The sequence below is a fragment of the Amblyomma americanum genome, chromosome 11, assembly GCF_052857255.1.
Source record: "Amblyomma americanum isolate KBUSLIRL-KWMA chromosome 11, ASM5285725v1, whole genome shotgun sequence".
NCBI lineage: Eukaryota > Metazoa > Arthropoda > Arachnida > Ixodida > Ixodidae > Amblyomma > Amblyomma americanum.
Window position 1 is genome coordinate 54,719,140 of NC_135507.1, and position 14,808 is coordinate 54,733,947.

General features: G+C 48.3%; 1 protein-coding gene and 1 pseudogene across 3 annotated transcripts in view; one reads left to right on the forward strand and one right to left on the reverse strand.

Moving 5' to 3' along the window:
* LOC144111257 (uncharacterized) overlaps positions 1 to 14,808 on the forward strand; it is a 168,328-nt gene that overhangs the window by 18,468 nt on the left and 135,052 nt on the right. The gene's annotated exons all lie outside the window — the stretch shown is intronic.
* On the reverse strand, positions 206 to 3,149 carry LOC144110329 (uncharacterized; annotated as a pseudogene).

The following is a 14,808-nucleotide window of genomic DNA, read 5'->3' on the forward strand; positions in this document are numbered from 1 at the left end:
ACAGTGCTGTCTTTCGTTGGCGTTTTGTGGGGGCGCCACCTGCGTGCTACATTTATTCGTATTTTACGAATACGAAACCTCGAAACGAAATCCTCCAATCTAAGCCGACATAAGAGTTCTACATCTCGTTTTTTTGAAAAAACTATCGGCCTAGATTCGAATAAATACGGTATGCACAGAAATATGTATCTGTTTTAATATGGTTGCACAAAGCATCTCATAAGCTTTCAAATGCAACAAAAATCATGCAAATCGGACCAGTAGATCTCAAGATATCATGGGCAAGGGCTGTCGGTGTAGCGAAAAAATCTGTTTTGAGAAATTAAGAAAAGAAGTTTGAGAACCCAGTAACACTTTATTATGGCCAATAACAGCCATGAATCTGCAAGGGTTCATCCCTAGAATGCACCAGGCATGTAGTCAGAGTCTCTTTCAGTTGTGCGCTTTTTCATAGCGCTGCGGAACCTTTCTGCTTGTAGATGCTTTGCATCGTATGTTGCAAGCCGGCGCCGATCCTTCTCAGCTGACCCTTCAATAGCTGCACTGCCATGATTTACGCTCAACTGCTGCAAAATAGCTTTGGTGGCATACTCCTTACCGGCATTGAATCTTGTTACTGCTTCGGCAACAGCTGACTGCACTGCAAACAAAGAGGCGTGTTTGGTCTTGGGCACCAGGGACCAAATGACAGAATGAAGACTCTGATTTGAGTTCTGCATTTTTCCCCGTTGGCAGCGCTCAAGCAGCTTCCTATAGGAGAGGCAGACAAAAACAGGTTTCAGAGCATCTGCGACGTACTTTGGCAAGTTATAGCGATGCTTTGGGGGTGGCTCATTCTTTGCCAAAGCCTGGTTGTACTTGCATCAGGATTCCTGGCCTTGAGGGTAGAGACCATGGTTTGGCTCGGCATCCGTTGATGTAACATGGTGGTTAGTGGCAAGCACAGCATTGTGCATCTTCTCGATATCACCCTAGTGTGTTTTCAAAGCCCATCCATGATACATGGTGAGCTTTGTAATGAGCTCACCAATCAGCTTTCCTTTTACCGCTGAGGCTTGGTCCATTTTCTCCTTTTTTTTTATGCGCTAGGTTATGAAGTGCTGTCCCCATTCTCTTGCGGACATGGTTGGTGCAGTCTTCTTTCCATATCTGCACATATCCGTATACCTTCGCCTCTTGTAGACTATTGAAGGCGTGGCTGTCGCCATCACAGAGCATGGTGACATAGCGCAGCCCATGCTTTTCAAGTGAGCGGCTGAAAAGAATCCTGGCTGCTTCAATTTCCATTTCACCTGGCTTGCTCGATATGTTCTTCTGGCATATGTGTTCCGCTTGCCATGCTTCAAATTCGGGATCGTCTTCCTTCGGACCACAATGGCATCCCAGGCAGAAATTAGACAAAACAACAAGATCGAGAACACAGCCCGTGAAGAGTTCTATTACTGTTCCAACGCACATACACGATGAATGGCCCCGTGTGAGCCACGTTCCATGGAACGACAGCTATGTTTTCTGGCTGATCGAAGTTTAGGTTCTGGTGGGCAAGCTTCACTGCACCAGCGCAGTCACTCATCACTTGTGCAGCAGCGTTTAGAGCAGCAGGGTTCAGCTTGTCCTTCAAGTAACCTTGGTATGTTTTGCAGTGCATACCCCGCTGGGAAATGTTGAGTGTGGCGAAAATGTCGTTCAGTGCGGCCTGCCCGTTTCCGGTGCTTGCAGCCGCACGCGCGGCGAGAATGTTGACTTTGAAGGGCTTCCAGGTTGCGTTCGTGCCTACTCTGGGCGAGCTCCAAGTAGTTTTTACCTGCCTGCAACTTCACAATTGAACGAGTGCTTCACAGCAATCCTAAATTCCTGCTCACCTTTTGCAATGTTCACGGAACCGCCGCACACTTGGCACTTCACACACTCGAGCAGCTCATTCACGGATGTTAGGGCTAGCACCGTGAACGGTGTTCCCGAAGTGGGCGCATCGTCGATCGTTGCTCCCAAGAGAGATCGCTTTCACCGAGTGGCTGAAACTGACGAAAGTTCATGCCGTGCCTCCGTCGCGCGACGCTCTAGCTCCGTTCTATCGGTGTCGGTCAGAAACGGTGTGTCTACACGGACGGCTTTCCTGGCTCCTTCGGTTGTTGCAGCATCTTCCAACGCCGCCGCGGCAGGGCTCGTAGTGTCGGCGGTCTCCGATGTTGGTGCATCTGGCGACATTTCGCGTGACTGTGACCATGGCGGCCGTGATTGCGGTCGTTTTTTTCTTTTTTCCAAATGCATGGGCAGTACGGAACTTCCTTTTACCACCAGCCATTGTAGCGCGTTCGAAAAAGCTCTATCCAAAATGGCGGACGCGATGCTGTTTTCTTGTATCTTTTTAGCTTACGATTTCTCAACATCCAATAGGGAGGCGCGATTCAGGACACGTGACACGAAAACGCCAATGCGGTTCGAGTATTTTTTATTTTTTACTGTCTTGTTGCGCCGCTGTCGCCAGATGCACAGACTGTTTTCTACCGAAAACTGATAGCTGAGAGCTTCGCGTTTCAAACAAGACCAAAATGGTTGCGCTCTGTCGCACGGTTCTTGCGCGGTACGCATTTGAATTTGACCATTTTTTGAGTTGTTCTCGCGAGAAAAACTGCCACACAGATGACTTTGAAGAGCAATAAGTCGATAAATACTTCATAGAGAGCTGTAATATTTTATGTATGGGTTCTTGAGAACGTCTAGATTTGGAAAAAAAATACTTTGAGAAGTCGATTTTTTTGTGTCATTTTTCAGGCGCAAACCCCCGTGTCTCCCCCTAACGTCTACGTAAATGACCTTTCAAACGCTCTGCCTGTAGGCCTGTATCAGTACGCTGGCGATACTGTCCTCGCATCCCAGTAGCCGAACTACTCTGACTCAGTTTCTTCCCTTCAAACTGCAGCAACTATTGCTATGGGCTGGTTCTTTCACAGCCCGATGAAGAAGGTAGATTTAAACCATCAGCTGTTCTTGCATGGATCTGATTGCTCTCAATGTCAATGTGTTCCCCTGAGCTATACAACTACAGTGAAGTACCTAGGAGTATACTTTGACAGTGCTCTTTCATGGAATGATCACTTATCCCACGTCTGTAAAAAGCTCCGAACCAACCGTCTCCTGTGTGCTTTACAACATCAGGTACTCCATGCCGCTTTCAGTATGCAAAGTTATTGTAAACGCTCTTGGTTATAGCATGCTGCGTTATGGCGTAACGATTTATGGTCACTGCGCAGTTAGTTGCAAGTACAGGATCAACTCTCACCTGCAATCTTTGTTAAAAAATTTCGGCTATGATTTAGGCCTTCATTGCAATTCAGATGTCTTTAAGGTATTTTCGCTACCTGATATTGATCGCCTTTTGATGGAAACGATTGTCCTGAAACATTTTTGGTTCAGTGACCCACACGGTCTCTTCGACCGAAGGAACCTTTTTGTATTCCCCGATGGTGTACAAGATCTGGAAAGTGAGTAAGAGATTATTACATTCCCTTTTACTTTAACAGGCTACCTCCAAGTGTTAGCTGGGCAAAAACTAAATATTAAATAAAAAAGATGCTGCGATACACCAATTAGAGGTCTTACGACGTTGTATACACGATTTACCACCTGTTATGTAAATCCTGTGATTTCAGTGGATACTGCTGTATTTTTTGCAGTGGTCTACGGTATTGTCATGTCATTTTGGTTTTCCTTCCTAGTGATTTATTCTGAAGATTTTTTTTTTACATGTAACATCGGTTTTGTCTATTTTTATTTTGGCACTGTACTAATTTGATGTTCCGTAATTTTTAAGGGGGGAGCCTGGTCTTGAGCAAAAAATTTTTACTTTTAGAGCTACCAATCTGAGACTTTCCAGAATTATGTAGTTTTGCATGCTGATTTCAAATATGCAGTCAGATTTACTCTCTGGTGGATAGATAAGATTTCATATTAATTATTGTGTCTGGTTGTTATGAAAACAATAGAAAAAGAACTGCTTCACAGCAATAGTTAAAACTTATGTAAGCATGTCCCTGGAAGCCTAAGGTTTGCAATGAGACTTGTTTCATCATTTTGTGTTCACTTTGTACAAAGTTGTGGAAGTTCAAATTTTCCAGTCAATAACTGAAAGCTGCCTTTGTGCAATAGCTATAAAATTTTAAAATGTTCCAAGTCAAATATTAGTTGCACTGTGCTGTTATTGCAAACCTAGCACATATAGGACTCAAAGAAGTTAAGAATGATGAAAATCTATTGAGTGGATGTAAAGCCCCACCTCCCAAAAAATTTGAGTGTACAGTCGAACCTCGTTATAACGAAGTAGCATCGGGACCGTAAATCAGTTCGTTATATCCGATATTCGTTGTAACAGTAGACATAAATATCGGCTGTGACAAATTCGTAATTTGGCTCGCGCAAATATTCTAGACACTAAAATGCATTATATACTTGGCTTTGAACCCACTACAAACGTGGTAATCCTTACCTGTCTCCTTGTGGCATTCAATCAAAATAGGCCGGAATATGGGAAGGTTGACACGACTGTTCTTACGTCGCCGCGCACGTGAAAGTGCGTGGCGCGAAACGACTGCACCATGTGTCTGCGCATAGGCGACTTGGTGTAGAGAGAGGAACTCGAGTGAGACACAGCGGGAACCATCGCGCCTGCGTGCTCTGCCGAAGCGCGATTGGTGGCCCCGAGAGGGACCGTTGAAAAAAAAAAGCTGCCAAAGCAGCTTTGAGAGAAGAGGAGGAGGAGGAGAGGGGGCGTTGGGCGAGAAGAGGAGGAGCGGCGGCGTTGGGCGAGGAGACATATGCAACGCCAGCCCAGGATCAGCCAAACAGGTTTGCATTCGTTCATTTGAAGAAAGATGTTATCTTCGTCTGGTGGCTTTTCACAGCGCTGCGCAGAATGAAGTTTTCTACATTGTCCATGCTCAAGAGGGCCTTTTCTACGTCAGCAGTTTTCGTCGTCGGGAGTTTTTCCAAATATCCTTTCAGCCTCCTGGCCATGTCCGCGGCATCCGCACTGCTCATCGTTGGTTCATCCCGTTCACTCTCACCGCTGTCGCTGCTGCTGTCATCCTCGGGCAACAAAACGCGATCCACAATTTCTTGATCCGTCAGCTCGGGCGCCACGGCCATGTTCTCATCGGCCGAAACGAAATCGTCGAATTCGACGCCTGGGACTGCCAGCCGATCCCAAGTTCTGTCCAGCTCTGCCTGGTCTTCGGGCTACACTTCTTCTTCGTCGGCAGGCAGAACAAAACCGGCATCCGCGAAACAGTTCCTTATTGTCGACTGCCTCACCTCATTCCACGACCCGTACAACATTTCGAGTGTCGTCTTGATGTTTATTGTTGTCGATCTATGTCGATCGATGTCAAACACCAGTTGCGTCACCAAACGCTTCCTATAATTGCACTTAAGCGAACGAATAATGCCTTTGTCTAAAGCCTGCAAAGCAGAAGTTGCGTTCGGTGGCAAAAACTGCAAGCGAACTGCCTTCAGCACGATCGAAACTTTATGCGCCGAACAGTTGTCCAAAAGCAACAGGACCTTCCTGTGCTGCCTCTCCATGTCCTGGTCGAACGCTCTCAGCCAGTCCTCGAAAAGCTTGGTCGTCATCCACGCTTTTTTGTTCGACGTGTATTGAACCTGCAAATTCCGGACGCCTTTCAGGCACCTCGGATGTGCCGACTTGCCGATGACGGCGAGCCGTCTTTTGTCGGAGCCGTCCATGTTCACAGCAACGACGACAGTCACCCGGTCTTTGTTTTTCTTGCCCCCATGGCAGGTCTCGTTCTTCATCGCCAGTGACCGCTCTGGCAACAACTTGAAAAACACGCCGGTTTCGTCGACGTTGTATACGTCGCACTCGTCGTACTCCTGGAGCAGAGGACGAAAATTCTCCAGCCACGTTTGACATGTCTCCATGTCGACAGCGGACCCTTCGCCAGACAAAGTGTGGCACGCGATCTCGTGCCTATCTTTGAAACGTTGCAGCCAACCGCTGCTTGCACAGAAATCGTCATGCCCCAGTACGCAGGCCAGGCTGTGGGCCTTCCGTTGAAGAAGTGCTCCCGACACCGGCAAATTTCGCGCCCTCACATCTTTAAACCAAGAAAGCAAAGCCGCTTCCACGTCCGGGTGATGGCAAGGCCTAACTCGTTTACGGTCGGCTTTTATGGCGTCCTCGGTGTTGCCCTCAATCTTCTTTCTAGTGGCCAAAATGGTGGATAACGTACTTGGAGGAACGCCGAATTCCGAAGCAATATCCTTTTTCTTGCGGCCACTGTCCACAGCTCTCAGTATCTGCAGCTTTGTCTGGAGCGAGATCGCTTTCCTCTTCGATGCCATTTCGAGCGCTGCAACAACAAGACTGGCCGCTGTGCTGATGTCAGAACGCCGGCCTCAAAGTTGCCAATGTTGCTGCGCTTGCCTTTCTTTACCGCTGGACAAGTGGCGCCGCCTTTCGGCCCTCTGTCATGTCATGAGCTTTCAGAGTTTTCGTGCTCTGTTCACAGGTGGCGCGACCATCCAAACGCGATTTTTGTGCCAGACGGCAAAACTTTTTCAAACGATAAAAAAAAAATTCAGCTGTGTATTGGCCTTCGATTTTCATTTTGTTTTTTTTTTATGCTACTTTCAAGTTCTGAGCCTCGTGTAAACCAAATATTCCTTCGTTACAGCCGATATCGCGGCGGATCTTGCGTTTTCGGTTTCGTTATAAAAGAATAAATGTCACTGAAATGAAGCATGACCAACCAAAATTCGTAATTAGTTCGCTATAACCGATAATTCGCTATATCAGTATTCGTTATAACGAGGTTCGACTGTACCAAAATTTTGTTTTTGAGAAAAACGGAAAAAACTAATTACGATGAGACGAGAGGATTTATTGAGGAGGATTAAGCATGTGAAGGCTTCGAAAGCCCCAGGGCAATAGTAATAGTCTTCATCAGGTTTTCCACGCTGCCTTTTCTTTACGGAAGTCTGGAAATCTGCCGAGACAGCACGCTTTTTCTCGGACTTCACAGCACAAAACCTATCTTTCTCGGCTGCTCTAGAACTACCGTTGCCACTTGGTTCCAACTGCAGCTCTCTCAGTGTGCTAGAGCTGGCATGCTGTGTGCCATGGTTAAAATGCATGACAGCTTCTGCTACAGCATTCTGCACTGCAAAAAGGGACTCATTCTTGTCTTTCGGTGCGAGGTTCCAGATGAGGGAGGCCTCATTAGAGTTCCGAGTCTTGCCACGTTGGCATCGCTGCAAAAGGCTTTTGTCAGCAGGGCGCTCGTACACTGGAAGCAATGCCTGGCACAAATTTTGAGGCAGACTGTACCTGTGTTTGGGTGGGAGCTCATTTCTGGCTATGGCTGCATTGTGCTTGCACCAGGATTCAGCACCACTTGGGCAGAGGGTGTGCTTATGCTTCTCATCATTTGATGTTTCATGATGATACGTTGCCACGACTGCCCTCTGCATCCTGTCAATGTCTCCTATACAGTAAAACCTCGTTAATTCGAACTCGAGGGGGACCGGAAAATTGTTCGAATTAAGTGGGGACACGGGTCCTTGCGGCCGAAAAATTGCGAAAAAAATCAGTTTTTTAATTTTGGATTATTCGTGACCGTGAGGGCATTCTCTATATGTGGGTGAAGTTTCAAAGCGGAGAAACCTATAGTTTTTCAGAAAAAGGCAAATAACGGGAGTATTCTGACCGAAAGTCTCGCGAAAGAACCTCAAAAATGCTCATTTCGTGCCGCGCACCATTTTCAAATGACGCGCCGGAAAGCCGGCGTCTTGGTTTCGTTTGAAAGAGCATCTCTTCCTCTTTCTCTCCATCGGAGCTGCACGTGCAGCGTCGCTTTGTTAGCCATGAAAAGAAGAAAAAGGAAAGATGGAATCTTGCTGTGCCATTGGTCATTGCCCGTCACGTGTCAAAACCGGCGCAGTTCATTGGCCCGCGCCATTTTGTTAGGGTCCGCGCTGCCGACGGACGCGATGCCATTTTGAAAAGCTCTCAGCCTGATTTCGGAAGCGAACTATGTCTCCACCGTGCCGAAAGTTCTGCAGTGCGTACAAGTTCGGTAAAAGGCGTAAAAAGCCTTCTAACAAGCATAAGGATGCAGTGGAAGGTCGTCCGTGCTCTCTCTAAGCAGGTGATCGAAGCGAGACAGTTGAAAGTGTCCCGACGGGCGTCTCCGCGGCCGATTCCGATGACACGGGTGGCCGCCAGCAACGAACGCGCGTCGACACGACGTTTATGAGCCCCCAAGACTTGGAGCGACTACAAGAATGAGCTGACGCCCGAATTTCAGAGCTCTCTTCTATGGACATCCTCGATTTGGCTGCACTTCTTGCACTAGTTTACAAAAGTGCCGTGCCAGTGCAGCGCCAGCTCTTGCGGTGCCAGTGCAGCGCGACACTAGCGCTCTTCGTGGCGCGGCCGAATCGAGTGCACAAGTGCAAGCCTTGTCGTCTGCCGCTCTTGCCGTGCTAGCCGTGCGCTGTTGGTTTTTGCTTGTACCCATCGGCCCTTCAACTTCCCGATTAAATCAGTGAATTAACTAGTGATTTTAGTGAGTGAATCGTGGACGAACATGGCTGACGTTGTTCAGTTAGACATGGAAATAGTCGAAGACGACGAGAGTGAAGTGCGCGTCTTGTGTGAATCGCGGAAAAACGTGGCCGACATTGTTCTGTTAGCGATGGAAATTGTAGAGGACGACGAGAGCGATGACAAGTTCGACGCCGAGCTGGAAGCTGCGTTTGCCCTTGCAGCATGCAAGTTACTACGTGCAGACCGCAACTGCGTCAGTGGCTACTTCCAAAATGTGACGTCCAGATACTTCGACTTTGAGTTTAAAAAGCTCTTTAGGTTGTCTTGAGAGACTTGTGACCTCGTGTGCGAGCGCTTCAGGCGCTCTTCCTTGTATCCGAAGGCTGTGAGCGGACGGCGGAAAATTTCTGCCGAAGAGACAATTTTGATTGCCCTTAGCTATATCGGGAATCAAAGCAGCATGAATTCTGTGGCCGACCGATTTGACGTGACCGAGACTTCTGTTGTGTTGTGCCTTCGGAGGATGCTGGACTTTCTCATGGACATCAGCGACGAAGTGATCGCTTGGCCAGACGATGCAGAGCTGGCCCGCAGCAAGGCACGCTTTCTCTCTAAGAGTGGTGGGAAAGGTCCCCGGAATACTGTTGCCTGCATTGATGGCAGCCATGTCGAGATTGCCTAGCCTGAAGACTCCACTGCTTCCTATATCAATAGGAAGAAGTGGTCGTCGATAATACTGCAGGGGATCTGCAATCACCAGAACAAGTTCCTGGATGTGTTCATCGGATTTCCCGGCTCTGCGCACGATGCCCGCGTGCTGAAGGAGAGTTCCTTCTTCGCGGAAGCCACCAGTAAATGCGGGGACGATTACATACTGGGTGACTCGGCGTACCCGCTTCTACCGTGGTTATTGACACCCTACAGGGACAATGGATCAAGCTTTCCTTCGTGGAAAAAGAAGTTTAACAAGTACCATAGCCAGCAACGAGTGGCTATAGAGAATACGTTCGGCCTTGTTAAACAGCGCTTCAGGCGGCTGTATCTGATTGATGCCAAGAGCATTCTCCAGTGCTGCAAAATTGTACTGGGCGCCTGTGTGCTTCACAATTTGTGTAATGCTGAAAGAGATTTTATGGCCGAGCTTGCAGACAACCCTCACATTGACGATGTAGGTAACAACGATGAAGATATCGGAATCACCTCACCAGCGTGCTCAGAGAGCCGAAGGCAAATGATTGCTCAGCATCAGTGCTAGAAGGACATCCTTGTTTGCTTAAAGAAACATTTCCCCGACAAGTTCTGAATGGCTACTCTTTATTTGTGCGTGTGACACATATCAATTCCTTCAGCAGGGCCATTCTTGCGTCGTGCCGGGCTTGCCTGGCAGCCTCCGCATCTGCAATAACCTTCAAAAGGACTTCCACAGGCGTGTCCCTGCGACGCCTTTTCTTTGTTGGCCCAAGCTGTGGCTCTGCTCGGGGCTCGCTGCTGGGTTCAATTTCTTCCCTGTAAAATGCATGAAAATGACTTCCCGTCATGTCATCACAAATAAAAACAACTTACCCAGAGGCGGTGTCTTCTTGTTCTGGGGATGGCTGGGAAGTCAGGGCTCTTCCCTGTGTCAGCAGCACCGTTGGTGTTATGTGGTGCTGTTTTTCGAGTACGTCCGCTAGCTCGCTGAAAAATTTAAGCAGCTTTTAAAGCAGTTTGGAAACAGACACGAAATCAAACTTATTTTACTTACTTCTCGTAGTCGCACGACACTCGAGAGTGGCCCAACGAGTTGTTTTTTACTTTGTTTTTTTTATATCGGCGCTCTAGTGATTTCCACTTATTCTCCACCTGAACCACTGTCAGGTTTCCGCCGAACTCTGCTTTTATTATGCCTGCCAGCTTCGTCCACATCAGCTTCTTTGTTCTGTATATAATGTTGGAGTAATGCATGTGCATGCAAGAAGCCAAACAGATTAAGGCATGTTACTTTTACTAGATAAATAGAACTTTGTTTACTAGTAATGCACGACTTACCTGAAGCCACCTTTCTTGCTCCCCAACTCGGTGAGCGCTTTGTACTTGGCGATGAGAAACAGCGCCTTAGGCCTCGGCCAAAATTCTCTTTGAGCATCGGGCTGGGCTTCGGAGCTCGTACTAGGGCCTGGCAGCGCCAGCTGTGAATCGTCGGCTGCCGAAACCGAGCCTCTATCTCTACTGTTTGGTATGTCGGCTGCGGGTTCCGTAGCCCTTTGGCTGCCGGGCAGCTCGGCACTTCCAGCTCCGCCGGCCTCGTTGGCAAAAACAACGCTGACGTGGATGCCATCTACAAAAAATAAGCGGCAAAGAAAAAAAAAAACTAGGATCAGCAAGCCACGGCGGTATGAACAGAAGTGCGAACTGCGTACCCGCGAAAGTTACCACACACGTGTATTGCTATTACCGTCACATGTGCTCAAATGGCGACACTCACCTTCCGTCTCATACAGCAATCCTCCTTGCTCCCCGGCCGCATGAACGCCGTTTTCATCGACGACGGGGAACACGTCCCTTTCCTCGTTTTGCAGAACCAACTTCATGTCGTCTGCAACAGTTGGATTGCCGCACCTCGTGATCTCGTGAACTGAACAGAACTGACAGCGGAGCAAGTGCAAACGTGCAGAGAACACGTGTACGAAAAGGCTTGCACGATGTCAAATGAAGTGCGGCAGTGCAGGTGGCGCGCGATGCACTCGCCAAATCGAGCGCCAGAGTGCAGCACTCTTGAACTAGTGCCGAAAGTGCAGCCAAATCGAGGAGACCTTATATCTGCGACCGAGCGCAAGCTGCAGGCTCTTCGCACTGAGAGAGGCGACACAGGCCCGGCGGCGACGGCAGCGGCAACGTACACGATCGTCGATCTGTCAGCAATCAACCGGCTGCTCGAAAAAACCGTGTGCCGCCAGTGCGGTGGCGACATGTTCATCCAGAAAAGCATTCGTGAATACGGTGTTGCTGTACAGTTGTGCTTGGAGTGTTCTGTTTGCGGCAATGTCGTGCGCAAGTGGAGTTCTCAGCGTCTACCTGGAAGTGCAAATTGCAATCCCTTCCAGGTAAATATTCTTGCTGCCCGGGCTGCGCTAACTACAGGGAATGGCCAAACAGCACTGAATGACTTTTTTTTCAACCATGGGAATATCCCACAGGGGTCTTCACAACAAGACCTACCAAACACACCAAGCACAAGCACATCCAATTGCAGGAGCAATGCCAGCCATCAGCGCCTAGTTCGAATTAACCGGCGTGGATACCGGCATATTTGAATTATCGGGAGTTTTGGCCCACTGAAATACACAGGGCTTTGCCGGGACCTGGCCGTCAGTTCGAATTAACCGGAAGTTCTAATTAAGTGATTTCGAATTAACGAGGTTTTGCTGTATTTGACTTCAGTGCCCATGCATAGTAGTTGGTGAGCTTTGAAATGAGGTCTCCAGTGAGCCGACCCTTGCCACCAATACGCTCATCGGACTTTTTTGAAACGAGTTTTCTAAGTGCTGTGCCCATTCGTTTTTGGACGTGATTTACACAGTCCTCTTTCTCAACTCAAATGAACCCATACACTTGGGCCTCTTGTACAGCGAGGTACGACCTGCTGTCACCATCGGACAGCATTGTGGTGTACCTCAGGCCGTGGCGAGAAAATGACCTTTGAAACAGAATGATCGCTGCCTCAGTCTCCATTTGGCCTGCCTTGCTTGATGTGTTTTTTTGGCACTCATGTTTTTCCTTCCATTGAGGATACTCCTGGCGGTCAGTTCCTTCTGCACATTCACATCCCAGGCAGAGATTGGACAAAACAAAATAATCCAGCACATATCCAGAAAAAAGTTTGATGACTGCAGCAACTCCAATGTGAGACGAGTGCCCTCGCATGTGCCAGGTTCCATCGAAGCTTACAGCAATGTTCCCTGGATTTCCAAAGTTCAGTTCTTTGTAGAGGTCCTCCACTCTTTTGGCACACTCATTCAGGCTCTTGCTGCACGCTCGTGTTGCTGCCAGGTTCAGTTTCTGTTTATTTATTTATTTATTTTATTTATTTAAATACCCTAAAGGCCCAAGTGTGCATTACATAGGGGGGGGGGGGGGGGGAGGGCATGAAAACAACACAATACAGATTATTGGCACACAGTAGTTAACAAATACAAAGAATAACTATATATACAAAGGTAGTCCTGATAGGTCTTTTTATGAAGGCCTCTACGCGACACTCCCAGATTTGCGAAAAGGTCGTTTAGAGCTGCTTGTCCGGTGCTTTGAACAGCCCGCGCCGCGAGCAAATTTATATCGAAAGGCTTGCAATTTTCCTCCAACTGCCCTGTGACCCGAGGCGAGCTCTATTCAGCACTAATTTCACCGCAGTTGATGCATTTCATTTTTAGCTTTGCAGCTAGTCCATACATGGCATTGTCCTTCGTGATTTTCATGGTCCCGCGACACATCCAGCACGCAGTAAAATGCAGTAAACTGTTCACTGCATCGAGGTCAAGAATCGTGAACGCTGTCTACGAAACGCCTAGTGCACTAGGCGTTGTTGCGAGAAGTTCCGTTTTTCGCGCCGTTGCCGAAACTGATGCCAACTCAGCCGTACTCTCCACTGCTCGCTGTGTCAGAACTTCGCGCTCTTAGCTTGACAAGAAGTGCACGTCCACTCTTGTGCATTCCCGTTGCAAGCTGAAACTACCCGAAACATCCATTTCGGAAACTGTCGAGGTGGCCGCTGCACTCGCTGGACCGTGTTCAGGCGTTCGCGCAGTTCGTCGCATAGACACATCACCAAATCCTTCGTGAGTCGGTAATGTCCACGGAACATTTCGTCAAGCATATCGAAGGCGTCACGATGATCGTGATAACGGCTGCTCTGCGACTCCATGCCTAAAAGAGAGCGGGAACTTTTATAAGTTTAGTTTTCGCTTCGAAAAAAATACATGTCAAACTGCGGCGACCTAACGTCGTATAAATCAGCGTTGCATTCACTCATTTGCATAATTCGGGTACCTTTGGATGGGCGAAATTATGGCGGCGAATTGAAGCCATTTTTAGCAATGGCGGCACATCGTAAAAGTGATGAAACGTCAATTTGACATCACTCCAAAATGTGTGCGTATCACGTGTTACACGTGACATTGCTACAGCCAATCAGATTTCAGGAAGCGGCCATTCGCATTGTGCATCTATTTTCTCTAAATTGGCAATTCGAGCGCATGTGTTCTCATACGTACCACCTGTACCTTCTTTTTCCCTTCACAATCACTCATATTTACTAGCCGGGCACCAAGAATAGCACTGCTGAAAATGTTTTTTTAATGCTATGTCAATTCATCGGCAGCGCTTTGTGTAGTGCTGTACATTGTGTGAAGGTGCCATGAAGCAGCGTCATAACAAAGGAAGAACAGACTGTGCCTCTTCTGTCGAGCTATTGTCCATGCGAGCACCTGTGATGGCATGACATGAGAATCAGTAGCAACTGGACAGTGTTAAGGCGGAACCGCATGGCGCGATTCAGGCGCGATTGACGCGCGGATACTGGGACGCGCACGTCGTTTTGACGCGTGCCCAGCACGAAATCGCGCCGCCGCGTGCTGCTGCTCGGAGTAGAAAAAAACGCCTCGCGCGGCGCGTCCGGGGCGCGTCCGCCAATCAGATTTCAAGTAAGTCACGTGGTATTTGGTCACGTGGCATTTTTGGCTTTTGGTTTTGCCACTAGATGGCCCTACTCTCTGCGCATCTCGACGGAACCTCTTCGGCGCATTTTTTTTTCGCTCTGCAGAACCGGCGCGCACGTGAAAAACACGTGCTACTGTTTCGTGCGCGCATCGTGTTCATCGAAAATGGAGAAAGCAGTCTTCAACGAGGCCCTTATCACGGAAGTGGAGAGGCGTCGCGTCCTGTGGGATATACGTGACCGCCTCTTCTGCTCTGTATACAGTAAGCGCCCGACTCTCCATTTTCTATGTCGAGTTGTAAACAAGGAGCGGCCTCTTGGCATGCAGAAAGTACATAGTCGCAGTTTCGCACACACTCTTCCTGCTTGAAATTAAGCTTGATAAATATACTTCGAAAAAAAATGTCGTTGTGTAATTACACTAAGATTATTTCTATTGCAGTGTTGTGTAAGTTTAAGGGCATATTACATATGCGGTAGCAGGGACAATTCATGTCGTTGGGAGTTACGTTGTCTGGCAACCCGGAAAACACGCCGCGAAGGCGCCGCT